This window comes from Tachysurus vachellii, chromosome 4 (assembly GCF_030014155.1).
Source record: "Tachysurus vachellii isolate PV-2020 chromosome 4, HZAU_Pvac_v1, whole genome shotgun sequence".
Lineage (NCBI taxonomy): Eukaryota > Metazoa > Chordata > Actinopteri > Siluriformes > Bagridae > Tachysurus > Tachysurus vachellii.
This window is the reverse complement of record NC_083463.1, coordinates 7,573,657-7,599,176: the sequence shown is the minus strand read 5'-3', so window position 1 is coordinate 7,599,176 and position 25,520 is coordinate 7,573,657. Positions and strand designations below refer to the sequence as shown.

General features: G+C 39.1%; 1 protein-coding gene across 4 annotated transcripts in view; it reads left to right on the top strand.

Moving 5' to 3' along the window:
• Positions 1–25,520, top strand: part of lrp8 (low density lipoprotein receptor-related protein 8, apolipoprotein e receptor) — a 208,011-nt gene that overhangs the window by 1,556 nt on the left and 180,935 nt on the right. The gene's annotated exons all lie outside the window — the stretch shown is intronic.

The window sequence follows — 25,520 nt, the reverse complement described above, 5'->3', positions numbered from 1 at the left end:
AAGATCATTAAAGGATAAAAGACAAAAAAAAAAAAAAAAGGCAAAAAACAAAAAAAAAAAAAAAAAAAAAAAAAAGACAAATGACAATCAATTATAACATAATTACAGAAATTAAGAGCTTGATTAAAACACGTTTAAAAAATCGATGAAAAATAAACTCAGTATGATTTTAAGGAAGTGTTCTTTTAATACTTTTGTTCTTTACTTTAATTTAGTAATAAAGTCTTTTTGGCAATATTTAGAGCTAGTAATATGAGTCACTGAGTAATTCTGTATTGGGACATCTTCAGTCATCTGGCCATGAACTCCGACCAGAATTTGTGTTTGTAAGAACAGAGCCAGAAAGCAGGAAAGTAATCGTCTATTCAAGCTGGAAAATGTGACTGAATCCCATGTGGTGCACTTCAAGGTTGTTCCTTAGATCTTAGTTCTCTAAAGACATTTATATTATATTAATTAAAGTTTTTTTTAAAGCTGTAGAAATCACATTGTAAAGACATTATAGTTATATATTTTTTGTAAGGAAACATCAATAGCATTTTTTAAAGTGAGTATGAGTCCATGCTTTTCTGGTCTTTGCTTATACTGATAAATGTATTAAAGTTACATCAAGACATTAGTCGGTCCACACGGGACGTGTGTCATGTGTGTTTTTGTTTGAGCTTCTAGCAAGGGAAAGAGCAACAGCAGAATTTCTTTTTAACCCATTTATCGCTTATGATTTGGCAAATCTACTATTTTGTTTTGGAGGATAAATGATCTGTTTAATGTTTAATAATGAATGTAATAACCTTGGTTTGAGAAATGAAGGAGTTTAATCCAAATCCGAAAAACAAGGGGTTGTATAAATATGTCAGCATGAACCTAATGATAATTTGAAATAATGTGTCCTTTAAAGGGAAAGTTCAGAAATGTAAACATTTTAAAGCTCCAATAAATAGCCAAATTATTATTAAACATTAGTTAATGTGTCTAATATTTAAAAATGATAGTTGTAGTTAATTTTCCTAATTATATAAACCTGTATTGAGGGAGTCTTTAGATGTCTTTTTTCCACAGTTAACTGGTTTTGTAAAAGAAATGAGAACCTGTGCTGTATAATAATGTGTGGACTCTTTATGGTGAATTGACTAAAATGAGGGTACATAATCTGGCAACCATCAGGTGTACACGGTGTTACTTGATCTTTTTTTTAAGCAGATTTCATAGCTGTTAATTAATTTTCTGAACTCCAGTCTTCTCTGCAATTTGATTAAGATTTAAACTTGAAGAAGAAGAAGAATAAGAAGAAGATGATTAAAAGTGATCACAAATTTTCTGGATGAATTTCTTAAGCTAGATAACAGACAGTAATTTGTAATGTCTGTATTCGTAATGCACAGATGCTGTCAGTTGGACTATTTTTTATTAGTATGGATTATTTTTTTTATGTAGTATGAGCTTAGACATCAATGGATGCTAACTCGAGTTACACAGTGGCACCAAAGATGAACAGATTGATATATGCACTATGTTTAAACTTTAAAGCCTGTGTTAAAGCCATAGTCCAGGCTGGGCCGTGTGAGCTTATACCAGAGGTCATGGCTCCAGGTTTGCTGGGTTTTCCTGGGAAGTTGTGTTGGACATGCGGTAGAAGGAGAAATACAGTCTCTTTTTTTTTTTTTTGCTGTATACAGTAAGTGACACAGAGCTGATATTTTTGTAATGTTTCAGTCTTTCCAAACACCTAAAAGCATATAGTGTCTAGTATACCACGTTGTACAATTCTGACATGCAATGTATTAGGCAAGATTCTTCCTTTCAGCAATTTGTTTACATGTTTCTTGTCCAGAAATGACTTCCAGCATAGCTTTCATCATAAAAGACAAGTAGAGTCATCAATGATGGTGATGCATTATGATGTGATTCATGCTGTAGACAGCAGGGGGCTGCTTATTGTATACCATTAGTAAAAGTGAGGAAAGAGTTTACATGTGCAGCCTCGATCGAAAACACTCAAATCATGCAGATGTTAAAGGGCGCGGGTGGCACAGTGGGCATTAATTACGACGGGCATAACTGTTTGTTGCTTGATTGTACACTGGCACTGTGACTTGCAGCATGGCAGCCTCCAGCACTCCTCCTGGAACACACACACACACACACACACGCACACACACACACACACATGCCACCCTACCTTTGTGATCTCTAAAACAACACACCACTCAAGCCCGGTCCAAAGGAACGTGGGAGCGTGTGTGGGTATTCCAGCATGGTAGCATTCCCAGCCTGGCTGCTCTTCCAACTCAGCACCTGGCACAGTTCTGGCACTGGCACTGTGATCTTTGTGTGTCAGCTTGTCTTTATTACTACCGTATCTTCACCAGACAGGACGTGAGTAGATTCCGTTCCCGGTTTCCCGTGGATTCAGGCAGACATGTGGAATTAAAATAATTCCTCATGGATCGTGTTTAGCGCTTTGTGCTCAGGGAGGTGGAGGGTTTTTCTCTGGTTGCCCATAGAGACGGCTGTAGCAACCGTTTCACACCCACACACACACACACACACACACACACACAGTCCCTCTTTCTTTCTGCCACCCTTTCTCTATTGCACTCTTTTGCCACACTCTGTTTACGCAGCCTTGTGTCTGAAGGCAGCGTCTGAAGACATTCTTTTTTTTCGGTAGTGTGACTTCATGGTGTGTAGCCTCTTGAACAGAAAGCTGTCAAAGACTTTTAAAACAGAGCTGTACAATGTGCTAATCCTGTAAATACACAGTCATGCTCAAAGAATAGACCACATTCATTTGGCCTAAATTATTATATCTTTCCTCACACTAATACCAAATGATATTATCCTTAATACCCAAAAAAAAAAGCTGAGGTAAAATTGTGAAAGAGATGAAGATATGAAAGTTAACATAACGCTAGACTTTTCTAATGGAGAGAGTTTGGTATTGACCTCAACTACATTCATCAACTAAATTCATTCTCAGCATATCAAGTGTTTTCTTTCATATGTGAACATTCCCATCCTCACAGCTACGGCATATCGGAAAATTTCAAGCTTCTCGGTTTCTTGCCCTTTACACGTCCTAACTCTTGTTACTATGAGTCGCATAAAAACTGGCACCGCACTGTTGCTGGACATGTATTAAAAAAACACATATCCCTTACCATGAAAACTATGTCATGTTATTTCTAGCAATATTGCTCACTCATATCATGAACCTTTGCTGTAATCATTATCCCAAAGCCTATATTGTGATTACGATTCAAAGGAAAGCTGAAATCCAGCTGTAATTTAAATCATAATGCTTTATGGTTACTTTAGTAGGTTTTCAGGTTAATTCACAGCTCTCCACATGAGCATACAGTATATAAAACCGGTATTGTTATTGATAAGGTTTCATTTTTATGTGAAGAGACCATTATTTTTAGGATTAGGATTTCAGGACAAGCTGCATGGTTTGTCTTATTAACTTAAAAAAAAAGAGAAAGAATGGTAAGGGAAAAGATCAGAGAAGTGAGAACAGGAACGTATTTCTCGTGGATCCTACACGAAACTAGAAACCATGCTTCCATTTTCTCTAGCCCTTATCCTACACAGGGTCACGAGGAACCTCATATCTGTTCCACGGGACTCGAGGCACAAGGTTTGGGACAACCTGGACAGGGTGCCAATGTATCACAGGGCACAATCTCACACACTCTATAGACAATTTAGAGATGTCGGTCAACCTTGACCCAAAGGAAACCCCAGAATTACAGGGACTACATGCAAATTCAACACACAAGGCAGGAATCAAACCCCCAACCCTGGAGTTTCAAGACAAATGTTCTAACCACTATGCAACCATGCGGTGTTATGGTGTGCCCTTCTTTTATTTAAAAAAAAAATAAACCAACACAATACAAAAAAATATAATAAAATAAAATAAAAAGGCAAATTGCTGTGATATCAGATTAATAAATATTTTGAATATTGAAAATTCATCTATGTATGTGTTATGTAACTACACATGATCTCATCATAATTCCTTTTTTTTTTAAATTATATATTCATATTTATTTTTCTATATCGTTTTCTCTTTTTCTCTTTATTTTTTATTGTTTCCCTCTAATGACATGTCATGCTTTATTCCTTATTTACATTTTGCAGTCTTATTATATTAAACTAATATAAAATGTTACTATATGACATTATTATTATTATTATTATTATTATTATTATTATTATTAGTAGTAGTAGTAGTAGTAGTAGTAGTAGTATTAAAATTATTAAAATTATTATTTTCATTTTTAAAATGGTTATTATTATTATTATTATTATTATTATTATTAGTAGTAGTAGTAGTAGTAGTAGTAGTAGTAGTATTAAAATTATTATTTTCATTTTTAAAATGGTTATTATTATCATTATTATTATTATTATTATTATTATTATTATTATTATTATTATTTTGGCTGAAATGAACGAGCATTATAAGATTAAGTCAGAGCTATAGCTGAGGCATCACAGCAGATTTTTTGCTCTCCTCAGACATTCTCAGCTAAATAATTCGAAGACCCCCCCTCCATCCTCTCCATCTCAAAAGAGCAGTCAAATAGGACGCGTCCTGCAAGGTCAAAGGCCAGACACCTAATCAGTTTCCTTTATGGAGGGGAAGGTTTTCTTGGAATTCATTAAAATTAATGGCAGGAGGCTTGTGTACAAAACTAGGAGCTGTTAGAAACCTTCATTTTAGTTTAACACGCAGGATCAGAGCCATCACGAGCCTCCGCTATTTGTGCCATGTATCATCATGTAGCTATTACTTTGTAAGTGTGCAGCGCTCTTGTATTACACACACACATACACGCAAACACAAAGAAAGCTTATTTGTTTTTGAATGATAATGATTAAAGGTGTCATTTGCGGTGTGTAAAAGTATTTCTACAGCTACAACGATCGACTCATCACACAATTACCTTTAAATTCTGCATTATTATTCCGCTTATCTCAAAGCATTTTCATCAGAGAAGGCTGAGAAATGTTTCTGTTGCTGTTGCATTTCCTCTCACAAGCAGCAGAGGGCTCCAAAACTTACAAACCGCTTCTTTAATATTCTACATTGGTGGCAACACGTATCTCCTTTTCTCTTTTGTCTTTGTGTGTTGTTTCCTTTCATTGCTGTGAATAAAACATGTTAATGTGAGAAGACATGTGTGTGTGCGTACGTGTGTGTGTGTGTGTGTGTGTGCGTGTGTGGAGTTTATATCTTTTGGAAACTGTAAATATAAGCAGATGCAGTGTTTTGGACTGTAGTCAAGTTGTCACTCTGTGTGTGTGTGTGTGTGTGTGTGTGTGTGTGTGTGTGTGTGTGTGAGAGAGAGTTTGATCATAAAAAGCAGTTGTATCCAAGTCTGGTTTGGCAACATATTACCCACAATATCAGTCTGGCCTCTTGAATATTGCGTCTATCAGAATGAGAAGGTGTGAAAGAAGAATGAAAGTGTGAAAGTGTATGAGAAGGTGTGAAAGTAGAAGAAGAAGAAGAAGAAGAAGAAGAAGAAGAAGAAGAAGAAGAAGAAGAAGAAGAAGAATACTTTATTATTGGTGCAAATACATTACAGCACATTGAAATTCTTTTCTTCACATTTCTCACTTTTGGCAGTTGGGGTCAGAAAACAGGGGCAGCTATGATACAAATCCTGGAGCAGAGAGAGTTAAGGACCTAGTTCAAGTGCCAACGGGATCCTGTTGCCTTGACCACTCCTCACACCCTTTAAGCATCACTGCATGATGAAGATTTTCAGCTTCAAACAATAAACATACTGTATACTGATTACTTCTTTCTTATTATTAAAGCTCCACAAACCTTGACGAAGGTGTTTTATTCATTTTTGTGGTATTGTGAATTTTTACAGCTCCAGGTCTAGACTTTTCTTTGCGCTATTTCCTCAAATACATTTAGAAAACTCATTTTTTGCTCTTTTCTACATCTGGTTTTGGAAATGCGGTGTGAGTGAAAATGAACGAGGGAAAGACGTATTAATGGCGAGTTGGTTGTGATATACTGCTATATACTGTCTCCAATGTACCTGTAGCTACAAGCCCTAGAAGAGAGAGCCACTAAAACTGCACTGGGAGAACGAACTCGGACTGATGATCCACTCCGAGACTGTGATCCAAATGTGAAAGAAACGTGACCTTCTGGATTGTGGAAGTCTAAAGATAAAAATTTTTCATTTTTTTCTTTCCACTTTTTAATATAACTGAAATGGAAATAAGGATTGGAGCTAACTAATTTTATTCTGAGAGGTAAGACACGTGAAGCTTCGTCTTTAAACTTAAACTGTCGCTCATGCAGCATTATGGAGCGGCATAACACACGGAGGAAAGCGTTCAATATGCATGAGCTCACAGACGGACATGATTGGATTGTGTTCTGATTGAACGGCGAGAGAGAGAGAGAGAGAGAGAGAGAGAGAGAGAGAGAGAGGGAGTTTTCTGTCCATATGTCATCCGTTCCATGCTGAAATCACAGCCAATTTTGTTCTCTTGGACTCCTGGCTATTGATGGATTTGGCATTGCTGAGATTCGAGCTTCTGATCACCAAAGAATAGGATGGATGTTTTTTTTTTTTTTCCCACTCAGCAGATCCCCAGCCTGTTGAATTTTAAGATAATCATCACTCAGTTGGTTGAACCTTGAGTCACTTGCAGAAGCGATTCCTGTGTTTAAACCTTGCTTTCACCATGCTAACTAACATAAGTCTTATTATAGTCATAGTAGTCTTGAATGTTCACTTGTCAAGTGTTATAAGGAGATATTTTGGCCCACTCGGGGTTCAGAACGTGTCCTCATTACAGACATTTTGTCTTTGAAGTGATCGCTAAAAGTGAATTGTGACACGAAGTGAACGAACGAAGTAAAAAAAGCAAGGTGGTGACTGAAGGATGACATTAATTCCATGACCTCATGTGTTTTGGGATCATCTTGAAGACTGCTGCTCAATCAGCAAAATCTTCCTGTCATTTGGAGCCGTAATGGTGAGCCTGTGATAATCCAGTCAGGCTTGTAGGAGTTTCGCGTTTTGACTACAGGTACACAGTCATGAGGAGAAAATGGTGTGTGGTTACTTTTTCACAGATGGTCATTTCAATGTCTATAATTGAAAGGGTTTCTTTTTACTAAGTTAGTGCTGGTTTGGAGCTGGTTTAGCTGGTTTAGCTCATTGTCATTGATGAGCTGCTCTATACCATTTCCCATCTAAACCGTTACCCTCAAAGTAAAATCTTGTTGCTTTTTCTTTACCAAAAGACTTAAGTGCTTCTATAAAGCCTCTTCTACAAACTGGAAATGTAATTATAAAGGTTGTTAAAAGCACATTCAACCTCCCGTTCTTTATCCAGTCCTCCAGTAACGTTTAGTTACCACTCTACTAATTCAAGAGCATATTAAACTATAAGGATCTTTGATAGTGTTTAGCACAATGCTAACACAGACACTTAAGTCCAAGGGTCTCATTTACAGTATTAATGAGTGTACAGTATAAAGTGCTACATTTGCACTCATTACTCATGCAGTTATTCCCATTTGCATAAAAATATCATACAAAAAATGTCTATTAATGCACTCATTCTAATATGTTTTAATTTCTGTAGTAATAGCTAACAGAGAGGAAGGAGTCTCCAGTTTCAGGGCTTGCTCAGGGCACCAGTCAGTAAAGCTGTAACTGAGTGAAGTTAATAACGATGTTTATAGATGGTATAATGCAATCGATAACAGGAACTAGCTTTAAATTGACTTTAAATTGAACTCTAAACAAATACAAAGTACAAACTTCAAGTCAGTTACAGTAAGGACATCAGTATTGACTGTTTCTTTTCCAATGACAACCCCAAGTGGGTCATCTCTTACTGTAAGTATATGATAAGTTAATCATATCAGCTGTAGTTCAGTGTGTATTCAGTACACACACCACACACAACACACATGTTCAACACTGAACTCGACATTCCTTGAACAATAGCCGTAATCGAATGTTGTCTTCAGAGTGGAGACACATTTATTAGTAGGATGTGTCATGCTTGGATCTGCCTCCTCTACTCAGATGCATGTATACACACACTCTCTCTCTCTCTCTGTCTGTCTCTCTCTCTCTCTCTCTCTCTCTCTCTCTCTCTCTCTTTCAGAGGTGTGATGCACAGACACGCACTAAAATAAATCCATCCATTTTTGGCAGAAATTGTCCGGTTTATTGATTTTAATTTGACTGTTATGTTATGGTGATTTATTATAATTAGGATTTATGTATTCTGTTTGTGTGTGTGTTGGGGGGGTGGGGGGTGGGGGTGGAGTCACACACAGCCAGACACACACACACACACACAAACCTGTTTGTCTGAAGACCTTACACTGATTTAATATAATTAATAATAAAGGACAATAATATTATACAACCCAGTAGCCTAACTCTAATTTCACCTCATTAACCAAAATAATACATTTATTTGTTTAATATGTTTTTTTTTCAACAGTTTTGTTTGGATGAAAAGGTCAAAACTGTCAGATATTCGGCACAACGACAGAAAGTAATCGATGTAACCATAATCAAATAATCACGTCATGTGGAAGACCAAGGTTAAACACCCCCCCCCCCACACACACACACACACACACACACACAGGCTTCAGCAAACTTCCTGCCCATATGACAAAGCAAAAAAAATTCTCTTTCCTTTCTCTCACGCCTACAATCTCCTTTTCTCTTATCAAGCTAGGCAGGGTTTTATTGCTCGCTCTCAGACAGCACGCCAGCAATAGAGATGTTTTCAAGGCTTTGTGTGTGTGTGTGTGTGTGTGTGTGTCTGTGTCTGTTATATAGACCAGTACACCTGTCAGAAACACAACACACGACAGCACAGCTCTGCCGAAGTTAATCCCGGTGCTGTTTGATCTGCTCCCGTGCCCTAGTGCAGTATCAACACATAATCCCTCCTCAGATTAACAACATAGCTTATACTGATTCTTCTTCTTCTTTTTTTCTTCTCCTCCTTTTTTTGTTCCCATAATCTATTTCTCAGGCTTGTCTGCCTCTTTGTGGTATGTCTGCAATTTCCGCCTCACGGTACTCCATGTTTTATTCATGGCTAATACTTACCTTACAGACACCGTGCACGTTTGTTTGTGTGTGTGAGAGTGTGTGTGAGAGTGTGTGTGTGTGTGAGAGTGTGAAGGGTGTTATTATTGTGAAGTCACTGAATGACTGAAGACTCTATAATGTTCCTCTCATTAGTTCTCACCGTTCTTTCAGCAGGGCTTAGCTCAAGTCCTCTGTGACCGGTGGGAAAATCACACTGTGCCTTATTGCAGAGAGTATTACTTTGCTTTAAGTGGCAGCCATGGCTTTGCGCTTCGGGGACGCTGAACGACCCCACGGTTGTGTTTCAGGATGCAGAGGCAAAGTCACATTGTTCTGGAGAAAAATCTTCACAGGGAAAATAAGTTTGATGACCTTATGTAACCTTTCGGAAATATACTACCGATCAAAAATTTGGGATTAATTGGAAATGTCCTTGTTTTTCTGCTTAGAATCATTTCGTGATGTTCTAGAATATGGTACCATAAGTTCTTAGCATGAAAAGTAAGTTAGTTCTTTCTTTCTGACCACGTTGAGTAAACACGACATGAGTCTGAGACATGTGACTGATGGTTACTGATAAACGGCCACTTTGTGACAATATAGATATTTCTTTAAAATTGATCTGATTCATTTTATGTTGTTGAAATGGATAAAAATTGGGTTTTTAGTTAAAAAATGGAAATGCAACAAAGCCACGATACAGCACCCCAGGAGCAGGGAAGGTTAAGGGCCTTGCTCAGGGGCCCAATAGCAGCAGCTTGTCAGTGCTGGGGCTTGAACTTCAATTCTCTGATCAATAACCCAGAGCCTTAACCGCTTGAGCCACCACTGCCCTCTATAAATAAACTTAAAATTACGCAGTAATGTGTTCTCCATGTTAGACTTTTCTACATTGAAGACCTTCTAACAACAGAATAAACTGACACCATTCTGCTCACGTCCTCATGATGTAATATAATGTTTTTTTTGTCTGCTCGTATGCATGGTAGTTTTGCCACGCGCTGTACAAGGAGACATGCGTGTAGACTCATAATGCTTTATTCGTTAACATGAACAAGACGGCATTTTAAACGAATACCTGCTCATAAATTAACAATCGCGCTTTTTTGCAAGTTTTGCGTAGCTTTATGTCGTCCTCCTGCCAGTGGTCATACTGGAACTTTGTCATCAAACGTCTTTGATCACAGAATGCTTGTAGAAAATCTCCTACTGGTGTTCAGTTGGGTTGTGATCTGGTGACTATGAAGGTCATGGCAGCCTTCTTTTCATCCTCAACATAACCATTTAAACCGCAAAAAAATCGCAGGGTTATCTGGCAATACTTTGCACGCGGTTTAAACGTTGGATGAAAACGGGAAGTTTCGGTTTTCCAGTGAGGGATCCCTCTGGAAGACCGGAGGAGGAATCGTGGGGTGTGAAGTTACATAGTGCTTAATGGCTCATATGAAGGTAGACACTCAGGGTTGATGAATTTCTAGTTTTTCTTACTTATTGCTGTTTTTACAGAGTCTACAAGGGAGCAATATCTTCATATAAAAGTACAGTTTTCCAACAGAAGGAAAAACACACGTTTCACACTGAATGACAACAAAGTCCTGACTCATTTTATATCAGATTTGCAGTGGTAAAGTATTTCACTTGTTTAAATGAGACTGATTGAAATGTCCCATAAATCGATCTCTATTCTGCCCGAGTAATGGAAAGTAACTGATAAAAAGGATTAAATCCATACAGTTATGATGTATTGGAAGTAGCATCATTATTTGAATTGTACTAGTGTACACACACACACACACACACACACACACACACACACACACGCACTCACACTCAGAAACACTGTCAGTGTTGCCAGCTAGTCCTGTGTGGAGATGAAGCTATTGAGGTAGTGTCAGGACGCTCACAAAAGAAGGCGGAAGCAGGGGGCCCGGAGAAAAGGAAGAAAGAGTCAGCGCTGATCTTTGTGGCTTGAAAAAAAATTTCAAGAAAACATTCCTTACGTTTCAGAACACCGAACCGAAGTACAGCGATGCAATATTCACTAATAAGACGAGGAACTAGGAAAAGCTGAACGCTGGACTCCAGCTGCTCTGAGATGAGATTCGGAAGACGGTTTGATTGAGGCCTGCTGTTTCCTCAGCACATCTCCTTCCTTTTCACTCGCTCGCTCTTTCCTCCGTTAATCCCAATGCTTTAAGGCTGTTCTTAAAAGTTTCTCTCTCTCTTTCTCTCTTTCCCTCTGTTCTGAGGGCCCCCTGCTTCCTCTCCTCCACTGCCTCCATTCTTTATTGTCTTGTTTGTGAAGGCATCTCTCCTGTTTGCAAGCACGCCGACACTATTTCAATAGGCCCGTCTCCACGCGAGATTAGTGTGAGGCCCGAGTTCCCAGTGCAATGTACAACAGATTTAGTGTGTGTGTGTATTTCACTGTGTGTGTGTGTGTGGGGGGGTGTTTTTAGCTCCATCTTAATCTGTACATGTTTATGGCTGTATGGCGTTTAGTCGCCGTTATATGTCGGGCTATAACTAGGTATGATTTAGCCAATTATTCGACCTATAGGCTGTTTTTTTATAACTAAATACAATGTCAATGTTGTTTATTTTTTATATATATTTTATTCCCTTATAACGCCGTTGAATTTGTTGACTTTTAACTGCTTATAAACATTTCGATCCACGATTTGCTACAGCATGCAAACCGAATTATTAATGAAATAAACTAGCAAAAATTTTCATTCTTACATTGTTTTTTTTTTAGTTGTTTGATCGTTTTTTTGCTTGTTGTTATTGATTTTGTTGATTTGTATATGTTCTAAATAAAGATAGTACACAGATGCTTCTCAAGTCGGTGTCTGGGACACACAGTAGTCCATTAAGCGAAGCTTGTTTTAAACCCTGGTTTAGATTCACAACGTTTTTTTTTTATAGTTATTAGCTTAAATGAAACCTTGTCAGCAATTTAATAACCTAAAAAATGTGTTCTCTGCATGGAAAGTGTGGGGAAAAAAGGTTTTGTTGTGTGTCTCAATTTAATTCATACGTTTAGTTGGATTTTGTTTGTGAAATAAATCTGTAAAGACGGGGTCGCTGAAGTAGTTTTAGAGTTACAGAGGTTCCTGGCTGCACTGAGAACTGATGCATTATGTAACACTTGTTGATTTGCTGAAATGATGCGCAGGTGCCGAGTACTGAAGCTGGTCTGATTTTTAATGGGTTTTCAAACCCGGCCTTAGAATTCTCAGCCTTTGTTCTGTTTCAGAATTATTGATCAAACAATAACCAGAAGGAATTCATGCCTTTTGAATCTGTTATATTCACCTCTTCAAAGCGCCGTGATCCAAAGTAGGGTTGTGTGTGTGTGTGTGTGTGTGTGTATGAGTCTGGGTAGTGAATATGGTTGGTGTGTGGGTGTGTGTGTATGTATGTGTGGGGGTGAGATCGATTTGTGTGTTTGTGTATGTATGGGTAGTGTAAATGGATGGTGTGTGTGTACTTATGTGTGGTAGGGTTGAGTTGTGTGAGTGTGTATATGTGTGGGGTGTGTATATGTGTGTGTGCGTATTATGGATAGTGTTCATGGATGATGTGTGTGTGTGTGTGTACATATGTGTGGTTGAGTTGTGTTTGTGTGTGTGTATGTATGGGTACTGTAGTGTATATGGATTGTGTGTGTGTATGTATGTAGGTGAGGTTGAGTGGTGTGGGTGTGTGTTTGTGGGAGGGGTTGAGTTGTGTGTATGTATGGGTAGTGTATATGGATAGTGTGTGTGTGTGTAGGTGAGGTTGTGTGTATGTGGGTGGAGTGTGTATGTGTGGCTGCGGGGGCATTTGCATGTGATAAGCCGGTCTGTTCATCCATCTCTGATGTCTTTGTTACTGGCACAGAATCCTGCACACAATCCGTAAGCACCATTTAGCAGCCTTTGATTTTCTCACTAGGCCTCACCATGTGGGTGGGGGTGTGTCTTTGTGTGTGTGTGTGCGTGTGTGCGTGTGTGCGTGCGTGTGTGTGTGGCATAACACTAAGGCAGATTTTGGGATAGCAGCCAGAATGATGAAGAATATCTTAAAGCCTTGTAATGATTCAGCTCTATCCCTTTCTGTGTCTCTGCTTTTTTCTCTCTCGCTCCTGCTTCCCTTCACTCTTCCTCTACTCCTCTTCATCATGTCTCTGTCTTCTTGCTGTGTTTCACACTAGAAAACATACTTCCTAACTAGCTAAAGTTCATGGCTCGCTTTAATATCTTCAGATGGAGTTAATTGGCTACCAGCAGAGGAGCAGTAAAGTGTAGCAGTCACTGGTTTACTCAACATGATGTTCCAAACCACGCTGTAGTTGTTATGGAGCAACGTCACACTTTGGAGCCTCTTTCATTTAAAAGATTCTGTCCATGGCTAAACTCTCTCAGACAGAAAAGTCCTAATACGTAGAAACAAATTGGCTTGGATTGAAAAATAATATAAAATAAAAAAATACTGCTCTGAGGATTCTATACTGTATATGAGCTTATTTTGTGTTCTCGGCTAAAGGAGATGACTCCATGCTAAGCTAGCTAATTAATTATGACTAATTAAGAATGATTAACGGATGAATTCTAGCCAAAAAACTTCTAGAGAAAAGATGAACAAATGTTTTTTTGGACCAAAATTCGAGTTTTGTGATTTCCTACAACACTGAATATTACGCTTGCAATCAAGTCATGCTAAAGTCAGGCTAATAAACATTCCAAAAAAGGCACCATTTTGTGAATAACATGACAGCGTTTGTGTTGGTACAGTTTTACCGTCCTACTTGGTTTAAAAACGACACGAAATGAGCTCCGTAATATCAAACGCTGCTTGAGAGATGTGTGAGTTTTATGTCGTGCATTGCTCCACGGCCCACCGAGCAAATTACAGTGCGTATTACCGAGCGGATTTCCCGCCGAGCTCGGCGAGGTCGTAGCCCTGTTGGAGTGACTGGGGTCGTGTCGAGCGATGTCTGGCACATCCGTTAACAACTACACATGGAAATGCCTGTTGTGATACACAGTACAAGCTGGCAGGGTGTGTGTGTGTGTGTTGGGGAAGAGTGTTTGTGAGAAAAACAGGAGACAACTACATCCACTTGAGTTCCATGTCTTCCATATTGTCAAAATTTATAGCATAACATTTTCCAAATTTGTAGACAGTTAGACAGGTGTGTACTGTATAAACAGTTATTACTGAAAGAACACATTTTATATACGTATATACATACAAACCAGTCTAGGTTCTTAACACTAAGGTGTCAGACAAATTAAAGCACAACCATTTGTAACAGACAAAGCAAGAAAACAGCTTGGTATGATAGCTAACAGCTAATCAGCTGACGAATGATCTAGTGCGTTATATTTGTACCAGTCAACTAAACACCGCTGTTTCGAAAGAAGAGTACAGTGATGCTGAAAGGTCACTATTGAACTGACTAATCGCTCCATCCCTCTCTGTCTTTATTCATCCAGTATGATTTCATCCCTCACAATGATTTCCTCATCATTGTGTCTGGAGTCTGGAGTTCCCTCACCCCAGTCTCATCTATCCCCCGTCCCCCTGAAATGGCTAGTGAGGTGTATAAACAAAGACACAAAGGTTTCCTAGGAGCTGTCAGGCAATGAAAGGAAGCAAACATGTTTGTGTTTGTGTGTGTGTGTGTGTGTGTGTCGTTTGGAATGTGAATGTGTGGGTATCGTCTTGATTATTTCTAGTCTTATAATTCAAAAAAATCATCAACTGGTTTATCCCCAAATACTCCTACAGACACAATCTGTCTCTGTCTGGATCTTGAAATAGAGCTTAAATGGTTGTGCATGTGCAACCAGCCTCAGCAAACTTTCACTCATAAATTGTCTTTATATTCCCTGAAATTAGAAGGCAAGCTCAATAAATATGCAAATAATTATGCAATTTATAATACGTGACTATATATAAAAAAAGTATATATATATACCCGAGGTAGTTCGGATAAGCGGTAGAAAATGAATGAATGAATGAATGAATGAATATATATATTCATTCATTCATTCATTCATTCATTTTCTACCGCTAATCTGAACTACCTCGGGTCACGGGAAGCCTGTGCCTATCTCAGGCGTCATTGGGCATCAAGGCAGGATACACCCTGGACAGAGTGCCAACCCATCGCAGGGCACACACACACACTCTCATTCACTCACGCAATCACACACTACGGACAATTTTCCAACCTACCATGCATGTCTTTGGACCGTGTCTTTTATATATATATATATATATATATTAAAAAAACACATACTGTATATCTCCACCTGAGATGGATAGTTTGGCTGTTCACTGAGGTGGATAGAATGCGTGACGTGAAAGAGATGTGTTTGGGTATCGCTCGAAGGAAAGTACCTTGGCGAGGTAAATCCACTATGGCAGTCGTCTAACACTCATCAGTTCTATGTGTGAAACCTGACACGTTTTTGCACCAGAGCTACACATTTTAACATCTGAGCATGCTGCTACCATTTTCCACTCAAAAAGTACACACAAAAAAGAGCAGCCCAGCACCAGCATTAGGACAGCAGAAGAACCGATCGGCATACGAACCTGTAATGACTGACACTTGTATTGTTTAAAGGGGAACTGACACTCCTTTGTTTTAGGATGTTTTCACACTGGCGGTTTAGTCTGAACCAGAGAATGAGAGCCATTATTCATTCATTTTCTACCGCTTATCCGAACTACCTCGGGTCACCGGGGAGCCTGTGCCTATCTCAGGCGTCATCGGGCATCAAGGCAGGATACACCCTGGACGGAGTGCCAACCCATCGCAGGGCACACACACACACTCTCATTCACTCACGCAATCACACACTACGGACAATTTTCCAGAGATGCCAATCAACCTACCATGCATGTCTTTGGACCGGGGGAGGAAACCGGAGTACCCGGAGGAAACCCCCGAGGCACGGGGAGAACATGCAAACTCCACACACACAAGGACTCGAACCTCCAACCCTGGAGGTGTGAGGCGAACGTGCTAACCACTAAGCCACCGTGCCCACCATGAGAGCCATTAGATGCTGTTAATTTAAAAGCTGTCATGTGGATCAGGAAACACACCAGGGTTCTGAACCACAGACTACGTTTGCGTAGTGCTCGGGTCTTCATCAGTGAACCTTTGAAGACTTCGGCAGGAAGGAATATTAGTGTCAAGTCTGTAATGAACTCAGAAATCACCCTGACTTATTAGTTTCTCAGGAGCTCTTGGTTTCACCAAATGAGGATGAGGTTCACTTCTGAGTCTGGTTCCTCTCAAGATTTCTTCCTCATATCATCTCAGGGAGTTTTTCCTCACCACCGTTTAGAAATAAACAGTAAATTAATTTTATGCTAAAATTTTTTGTTCTGTTTCAATACTTAAGACAATTAAGTCAATTATTAAAAACGCTACTACCTGTAGGAGGTGCTGTGAGTTCGGTTGCACCAGAACTGGGTCTTGATTCACAAGTCAAACTCGGGACCTGCTGTAAAGACTAATGTTGACCAATAGTTTGGTGTTTCTAACAGTTCCAGTGTGTCTGCTTCCATCCCAGTTCCTCATGTACTTCTCATCTCTAGCTGGGTTTCCTCCACGTTCTCTGCTCTCGCTCCCACATCTCAAAAACTCAGTAGCAGTCAGCTATGTGAAAGAGTGGGTCTGTCATTCTGTCCAGCGTTCCCATGATAGATCGACCGTGACCCTAACCAGGATAAAGCTCTTATTGTAACTGACTAAATAAATGCACAATTCATTCATTCATTCATTCATTCATCTTCTACCGCTTATCCGAACTACCTCGGGTCACGGGGAGCCTGTGCCTATCTCAGGCGTCATTGGGCATCAAGGCAGGATACACCCTGGACGGAGTGCCAACCCATCACAGGGCACACACACACACTCTCATTCACTATGCACAATTCAATTTATTTGAATGATAAATATGATGAAAATGAAATGTATAGTTCTGTATTTTTACATTTATACATAATATTTTCCTCAAATTCACTTCGAAAATCAAAGAAAACAAGGCCACGTTTTAGTCTAAGCACTTGTCAAGCTCAGCCTTGAGAACTCATTGTCACTTTATTACGCATCCACATTTTTGTTCTTTTATAAGCAAACATGTAGATTTAGCAAATGAGCAAACGATTGGGTTTTAATTAAAATTCATCACACTCACTCTAATTAATTATTTTCCCTCCTGCTTCCTCTGCTGTTCATAAATATTAAAGATTGCAAAATACTTTCCTGTTAGACTCTCAGGATTTTTATCACATCCGTTTTCTCTACTATTGCACTTGAGTCGGCTTGAGTCGGTTTCATCGTAGAAACGATTCGGGTCACACCCGGCTGCTGTATAGTCAGAGGACGACGCTGCGGCGATTGCTGTACTGCGTGACTTCAAGCTGTAGCAAAGGAAAGAGACGATCAGTCAGGGCAGAGTGTGAAAGAGAGCTGACAGGAGACGAGGCTGGGTTTAGGAAGCAGTCTGAAGCACCACAGAGCATGAGATTCTATTTTTCAAACATTTCTGTGATGTTACTTTAAGAAAATTAGCTCATTCAGCCTGCTAAAGGGATTGAAGTAGATTAGAAATGCAGGCTGATTTTCTTCAACATTTTATTTGATTTCATTTTTGAATGTCACGCATCAAATGAATTATTATTTTACTTCAGGTTAGCAGTTTAACCCTTTTTATCACTGCACTGGCTTTCCGTTGCACCGGCGAAGCAGAAATCGATTCATCTGCTATTTTCGTATAAACGACTGAATTTTTTTTTTAATAGCAGATCTAAAATGTCAGGGGTTTGAGGGACGTGTGTTTTTCCCTCTGTCGATAAATAGAGGGATTACACAGAATTTGAGTGGTTGAAAATAAACACCTTAAACTTGTAGATGCTTATGAACAAGCACTTGGAGCATCTCAGAGAGCAGAAGTAGGTTTGATAGCAACAATTACTTTGAAGATAGAAACACAAATGTTTGTACCTTTATAGTAAATGATGATATTGAAATTGTACGGTTTATAAGATGATTGTATATATATATATATATATATATATATATATATATATATATATATATATTTATATATATATACGTATATATATATATATATATTTATATATATATATATATATACATATATATATATATATATATATATATATATGTGTGTGTGTGTGTATGATTTATATGAACTTATGGATCTTTGACACCACAAGAGGAACTGATTACATTTGACTAGACACGTGTTTTAGTTCGTATTAAATATAAAGCGTACATCTTTGCCTCTAGAAACACTGGAAGACACTGGAAAAAAGACCAGAGGTAAAAACGCCAGCATGTCTTAAATAATTATATTAAATACATTAGACAGTGAGGTTTTCCTCTGTTTCGAGAGCTTCATATCTGAGAATTTGCTCACAACTCCATGAAAGTAAAAACAACAAAATGTTCAATTTGAACCAGATTCAGAGACATCCCTTGTTACAACACTTATTCAAACTCTTTCCTCTAAGCCAAGCGTTTCAGCTTGCACAGCAGATTTAAATGGATATCATCACATCGTTCCACGTTACAGTTTTGACCCTCCAGATTGAGCGATATTAAGAAGCATGGCATGCTACATTAGCTCAAATTAATGCACAGGCTTACAAACTACTTATTGGATTCCACTTTGTACCGAGCATAGCGCAAAGCACAGACTCTGAGATCTTTACCGTCAGTGATTTATAATGAGATCAATCCCAAGCACTTACCCAATACCTAGTGGAAAATACAGATCCGAGTGGTTTGTATGTGTGGGGGTTGTGGGTGTGGATGGGGTAGAGGGTTTGAGTGCACATGGGATAACAGGAAGTGGGAGGAGATCAAGCGTCTGATGTGTGACAAGGGCTTTGAGTCACTGAGGAAGTCCAGCAACAAAAGTGTCTCTAGTTTAAATAGAATAAGAAATATCTACTGTATATATTAATACTTTTTTGTATTTTATTTAAAGAGATCAAACATTCGCATTTACTCTACAGTGTGTGTTTATAACTCCAATAATGTGCAAAGTAAATAATGTTGATGTAATATGGAAAAAAAAAATAAATCAAACGTCCAAAGGGAAAAATAACACAGAAAATACCAACATGATGTCTAACTTCGATTACAGCTTGATGTGCGATATCATTTTTAAGCCTATAAATATACGCACTCTCACTCACTCATTTTCTACCACTTATCTGAAGTGCCTCGGGTCACGGGGAGCCTGTGCCTATCTCAGGCGTCATCGGGCATCAAGGCAGGATACACCCTGGACGGAGTGCCAACCCATCACAGGGCACACACACTCTCATTCACTCACGCAATCACACACTACAGACAATTTTCCAGAGATGCCAATCAACCTACCATGCATGTCTTTGGACCGGGGGAGGAAACCGGAGTACCCGGAGGAAACCCCCGAGGCACGGGGAGAACATGCAAACTCCACACACACAAGGCGGAGGCGGGAATTGAACCCCGACCCTGGAGGTGTGAGGCGAACGTGCTAACCACTAAGCCACCGCCAACCTAGCTAACCACTAAGCCACCGCCAACTGCCGATGAACCGAAACCTCCCCCAATACACACTGTCAAACAGCTTCCTATTTACCATCTATGCTCACTACATAGGCTGTAATATAATAACATACTGTAGTGCACTATATCTGAGAGCCAGTGTAAAAGAATGACTCTTATAAATGTCTATTGGAAATGAACAAACAATAGTTATGTTTATGATTTATATTAATCATTAAAAAACGTGTCATGCATATTAAATGACATGGTGTTTATTCAGAAGCAGTTTTATACGTCAAGGTCAGTTAGTCACACAGTTTAGAAAACACATCAACTTGTCCATCGATTTATTCTTAACCCTTGTATGTTGTTCGTATTTTTGTTACTCAGCCAGTGTTTGTGGGTCTGCTGGACCCGCTGCATTTTTGGGTTTTTAATTCAACACAATCAAAAATTTGATGTTAAAATACTCCACAGATGTTTACTTGTTTACTTTACAAGCAATATAAACAGCATATATGCTTAATGTTTGCCCTTTACCTTTAATACATCACTTTATTACATTTTATGTGTGTGTGTGTGTATGTGTGTGTATGTATGTGTGTGTGTGTGTGTGTGTGTGTGTGTGTGTGTGTGTGTGTGTGTGTGTGTGTGTGTGTGTGTTTGTGTGTGTTTGTGTGTAAGACTAATGGTTAAGGTGCTGAACTTCCAATTGGAAGGTTGTGAGTTCTATTCCCACGTCCACAAGGCTGCCACTGTTGGGCCCCTGAGCAAGGCCCTTAATGCTTAGTTGCATAAAATGAGATAAAATGTAAGTCTCTCTGGATTAGGGCGTCTGATAATTGCTGTAAATGTCTGTGTGTGTAAGTGAGAGAAAAATATATTAGAATGACAGATTTTGCAGATCGTTGCCTTCAAAATTAAAAAAAAACGTAGAATTCATCATGATGTTATGATACATTGAGGTTTGAAATTGCTGTGACGTCGCCTTAAATGTACAAGAATAAAAGACCTGAAAAGCAAAATGACGACTATTTTTGTGCCGAGTAGAGAACGAACTCCCGCCAGAGACATTCATCAGGACGAGTCTGTGATGACTTCGTTTGATCAATAGGAAGTCTGCACTATTTTTAGCACCACTCGTATATCGCCGCTTGGCTCGCATAGTACCTGTGGAGAAAGCAAACGCTCTGTAGAGAGTAATTTGGTGAGCTGAGTCGAAGCTTCGGGTGCAAAGAGTGGAGAAGTTTATCGGTCGAGTTTATCAGCTTTTAACCCTTAAGGTTAAACTTAATCAAGGTGCACCGGAATTCCTTTAATTGCTTAACGATTGCTCGAACTCCAAACAGAGCCGTTTAAAATGTATTTCATGGTTTTTTGTAAGATTCGTTTCAGGCTGATGTGTGAATGAAATTGGGGCAATGAGGCAGCAGAAGTAAAGCGGCTAGGAGCGACGTGGCACATCCATCATTTCACCTTTAGTCAGCGGATTCTGTAGAGACGTAGAGAGATAGAGAGAGCAAAGCGGAAGCTAATGGCTCCAAATGAATCGCGAGGCAGGGGTGAGGTAAAGTAATAAAGGGTCAGCGAACGCCTTCATTTCCTCCAAGTATTAATCTGTCAGTAACGCTCTGAATGCACTGGTTTCTTGCCTGGGTTTTGTGCGAGGGAAAAAGGAACGAATAAAAGTCTGGAGAAAAAATTAATCGTTCTGCAGTGGGATAACGGTGGCTTTTAGATGTGCGGGATTTCTAGCAAAAGAGAAGTTGATTCGTTTACAGACTGTGCTTTTGGTAGGTACTAAGGAAAAAAACCTGGTATTAGTGCCAAATTTGTTAAGAACAAATCTCTCCATAAAAAAAAAAAAAAGATCTCCGTATTTGCATATTAAACTAGCATCCAGGTTTAACAGATTTTCAGATATACCTTCACGTGTCTGGCTCCAGGTACACTGTTTTCCTTCCCCAGTTCAAAGTCATGCTGATTGGCATCTCTAAATAGTCCATAGTATGTAAATGAGTATGTGTGTGTGAGATCGTGGCACATGATTGGTTGGTATTTTGTCCAGGGTGTGTCGGAACTCAGAGCCCCCTCCGAGTGGACATATCTCAGGGTGAACCGCACTCTTAAACTTTTAGCCGAATATTTACTGATCTAAATATACTTCACTAATAACACTATTATTGCTGGAAAATAAAACAACGAGAAGACGTCTCAGACCTGGATGAGAATGAGCAAACTTCTTTATTGCAGCCAATCAGCCAACAATTCCATTGAGCGCAAGGAAAAATCTCTAAGTCAAAAGCAATCAGATGAAAACCCAAAAGAGCATCCGCTGGCAAGCCAAAAATATATACTATGTATATATATATATATATATATATATATATATCAATATATACCCTGGCACCTCTATGTGCCTCCGCTTTAATTTACATACATTCAGGTAATTTCCCATTATATCTCCACCAGACGTCTGACATTATGTCTCAAAGTTATATTTGAATCATTACTCATTTACACGACCTTTCTAAATTCCCCTTATTCTCCAGAATCAAATCCCCTGCCTTGTGCCCCGAGTCCACTGTAACAGGAAACAGGTTCCATCTTAGACTGTGTAGGATGAACAGTGCAAAAAACTGGCTGTATAGATGAATGAATGGATGGATGAATGGATGGAAGTATGATATACTGTAGTTTCTCCGTCGGCCTCTCTTTTTCTGTCTTGAATAAGACAAATAAAACAAACAAACCAAGTTGCAGCTTGTCATGTATACAAGAAACTAGAATGACTCTATCGTGGTGGCCCTCAATTTAAGCTCCTCCCATAATTATTAAGTAAACGTCTCCATACAGAAAGTTTAAAGTTCAATCGTGTCAGAACCTGCACCAAAAACTAGCTAAGCAACTTAGCCGACATTGTTAATAAACGGTAAACTACGTCTATTAACTGCATTAATAAATTGTATCTAAGCTTTTTATATTCCGTTATTGTTTAAAGATTGTTTAAAGGTCACTATTATCCCCAAGCCGATATGGAGTTTAATGCGACCAGGCTTTCGTTTCAGTGCTGAGCTTTAAAAGGCCATTGATTCTGAAGTTACGGAGTCGTGTTGTCGATGGGCCGTGACAGACAGCACACATCTGTATGGCCATGGAGTCGACAGCATGGCCTGCTGCACTGTTATTTCTCCCACTTCCAGGACTAACGCCACTGTCAACATGCACAGCCTGAGCTAGCTGCTAATGACACCCTATGGGCTGATTGTAATTATCACTAAACCACAAACACAGCCGTTCTGTTGACGACAAAAATACTCCCTGTGCATTCAGGCTACGTTCAGAAGCACAGAGACGCAGACAGGTATATCAAGCTCAGGCAGTTTGGTGGATAAAATAAGGTATAAGGATAAATGGTGAAAGAGGATGCGTGTTTTATTGATTGAAATGACATCTTTAGTCAACTTCTCTGGTTCTCTTGAAATCTATCAACAATATAAGGTGAAACATAACACGACATATGACTACGTATAACCTACATATGGCTTAAGAAACCATTTGAAGTCACTAAAAGTAGAACACATGCTCTGTATTACTGTATTATTATTTTGCATTTATTGTATTATTGTTGGGGGTGCACGGTGGCTTAGTGGTTAGCACGTTCGCCTAACACCTCCAGGGTCAGGGTTCGATTCCCGCCTCCACCTTGTGTGTGTGGAGTTTGCATGTTCTCCCCGTGCCTTGGGGGTTTCCTCCAGGTACTCCGGTTTCCTCCCCCGGTCCAAAGACATGCATGGTAGGTTGATTGGCATCTCTGGAAAATTGTCCCTAGTGTGTGTGATTGCGTGAGTGAATGAGTGTGTGTGTGTGTGTGTGCCCAGTGATGGGTTGGCACTCCGTCCAGGGTGTATCCTGCCTTGATGCCCGATGACACCTGAGATAGGCACAGGCTCCCCGTGACACGAGAATAGTTCAGATAAGCGGTAGAAAATGAATGAATGAATGTATTATTGTGCATTTTGATTTTTAAATATGCAAATATTAAAATTAATTAACAAGGCAATCTGTCGACAGTTCTAGTGCATGTATAATTAACAGAGCACAGTGTATCCGTAAAAGGTGACTTGTAGTTTACTAAAGGGTTCTCAAGCTTATTGTTCAGACGAAGCCTTTAAACGATTCTATGAGGAATCCTACAAGAAATGTTTTTTTTTTCCCTAAAAAAGTATGCAACAGAAGGCTTGAACTGTTTGATACTCTTTATCTCTACTCAGATGAATCGAGTCTTCAAGCGTCAAGTAAAAACTTGAGGGTCAAGTCTAAAGTTAAGTCGAATCAGGCATTGAGGCAGGTGTTGAGTCAGGAGTCAAGTCAAGAATCAAGAATCAAGTTTTAATTTAAGATTCATCTCAAGGTCTCAAGTAAATGGTCCAGACAATTTAAAAGTCAAGTTGGGAGTTGATTCAGGAGTCAAATTAGGATTCGAGTCAAGATTCATTTTAAGAATTAAATCAAGATTAGGTTCTTTGCAAGACTATTCTCAAGTTGATTCTGAGGTCGATCTCAATACGGGTCGTAAATATCAAGTTAAAGGTCCAGTGTCGAGTGAAGAGTTGAGTCAAGAGTCTTGTCGAGAATCTACTCAAGATTCAAATTAGACAAGAGTCAATTTGAGACAATTCTCAAACCGATTCTCAATTTGATCTCAAATTCAATTTTCACGTGCCGAGTATAAAGTCCAGTGATGGGTCAAGAATTGAGTCAGGAGTCAAAAGACTACTATCAGGGTTCTACACTCAACATGTTCCAGTAAGATGCAGTGCAGAATCGTTACAGAAAATAAACACACAAAATAAAAAAAGAGAAATAATAAATAAGTACAGAAACAGTACGGTATAATGAACAATACAATAAACCAGATCGCAGGGATTCCACAAGCACATAATACAAGACACAAGGATGACTTCAAGTGAAAAATAAAATCAGTGAGCATGTGTTTGTGTTCCTGTCCTGTATTAGTGTAGCAGGGTATTTATGTTGTACTAATTAGCCCTGAGAGACCATGAGGGAACAGAGAAAGAGAGAGAGAGAGAGACAGAAAGAGAGATGGAGTGGAAGGGTGGAGAAAACAGGTTGAAGCAGGCCCGCGTCTTAATGAGCTCACTTAAGTAGGGAGGCAATGAGAAAATAATTGGATTTCAATTTAGACGTCTATGTGAACATGACAGTAATCTTACACATTACACACACTCTGTGATCTCGGTCTGTTCTTCTTTATCTGACATTGCGTGAGTAAAAAGCTGGACTAAAAGAGTGCAGAAAGAGTGTAGAGAGATGACAGGTGTTTGAGGGAGGAGGTGAAACGGTCTGCTCATGTACAGTGTAGCCGTGTGTATATGTTTGTGCGTGTGTGTGTGTGTGTGTGTGTGTGTGGAAAGTGAGCACAGTCTCTCAGGCAGAGTTATTTTAAACAGCTTGGTGCCCAGGGCACGCTGATGCTCGCTGTATACCACAGGGATGGAATGATGGAGGCACACAGAGGAGCGATGAGAGGGACTCTGAAGTGGGCCGTCCTGCACTTTTTCCTTTCAACATCCGTTATTCCTCACAATCTGTTACACTGCCATTGCTGAAATTTAATTTCAGTAATTATCGTATAAGGATGATCTTTTTTTTTTAAGGATGCTTTCTAACATTTTTTTTTTTTTTTTATGATAATCAATGCAACTTCCTTTGTGATTTTGCAGCCATTTTCAAAGCAACAATATTTTAAAATCAGCGCAGTGGATGAAATAGAAAACGTACTTTTCTTTTAAGTTTGTCCTTGA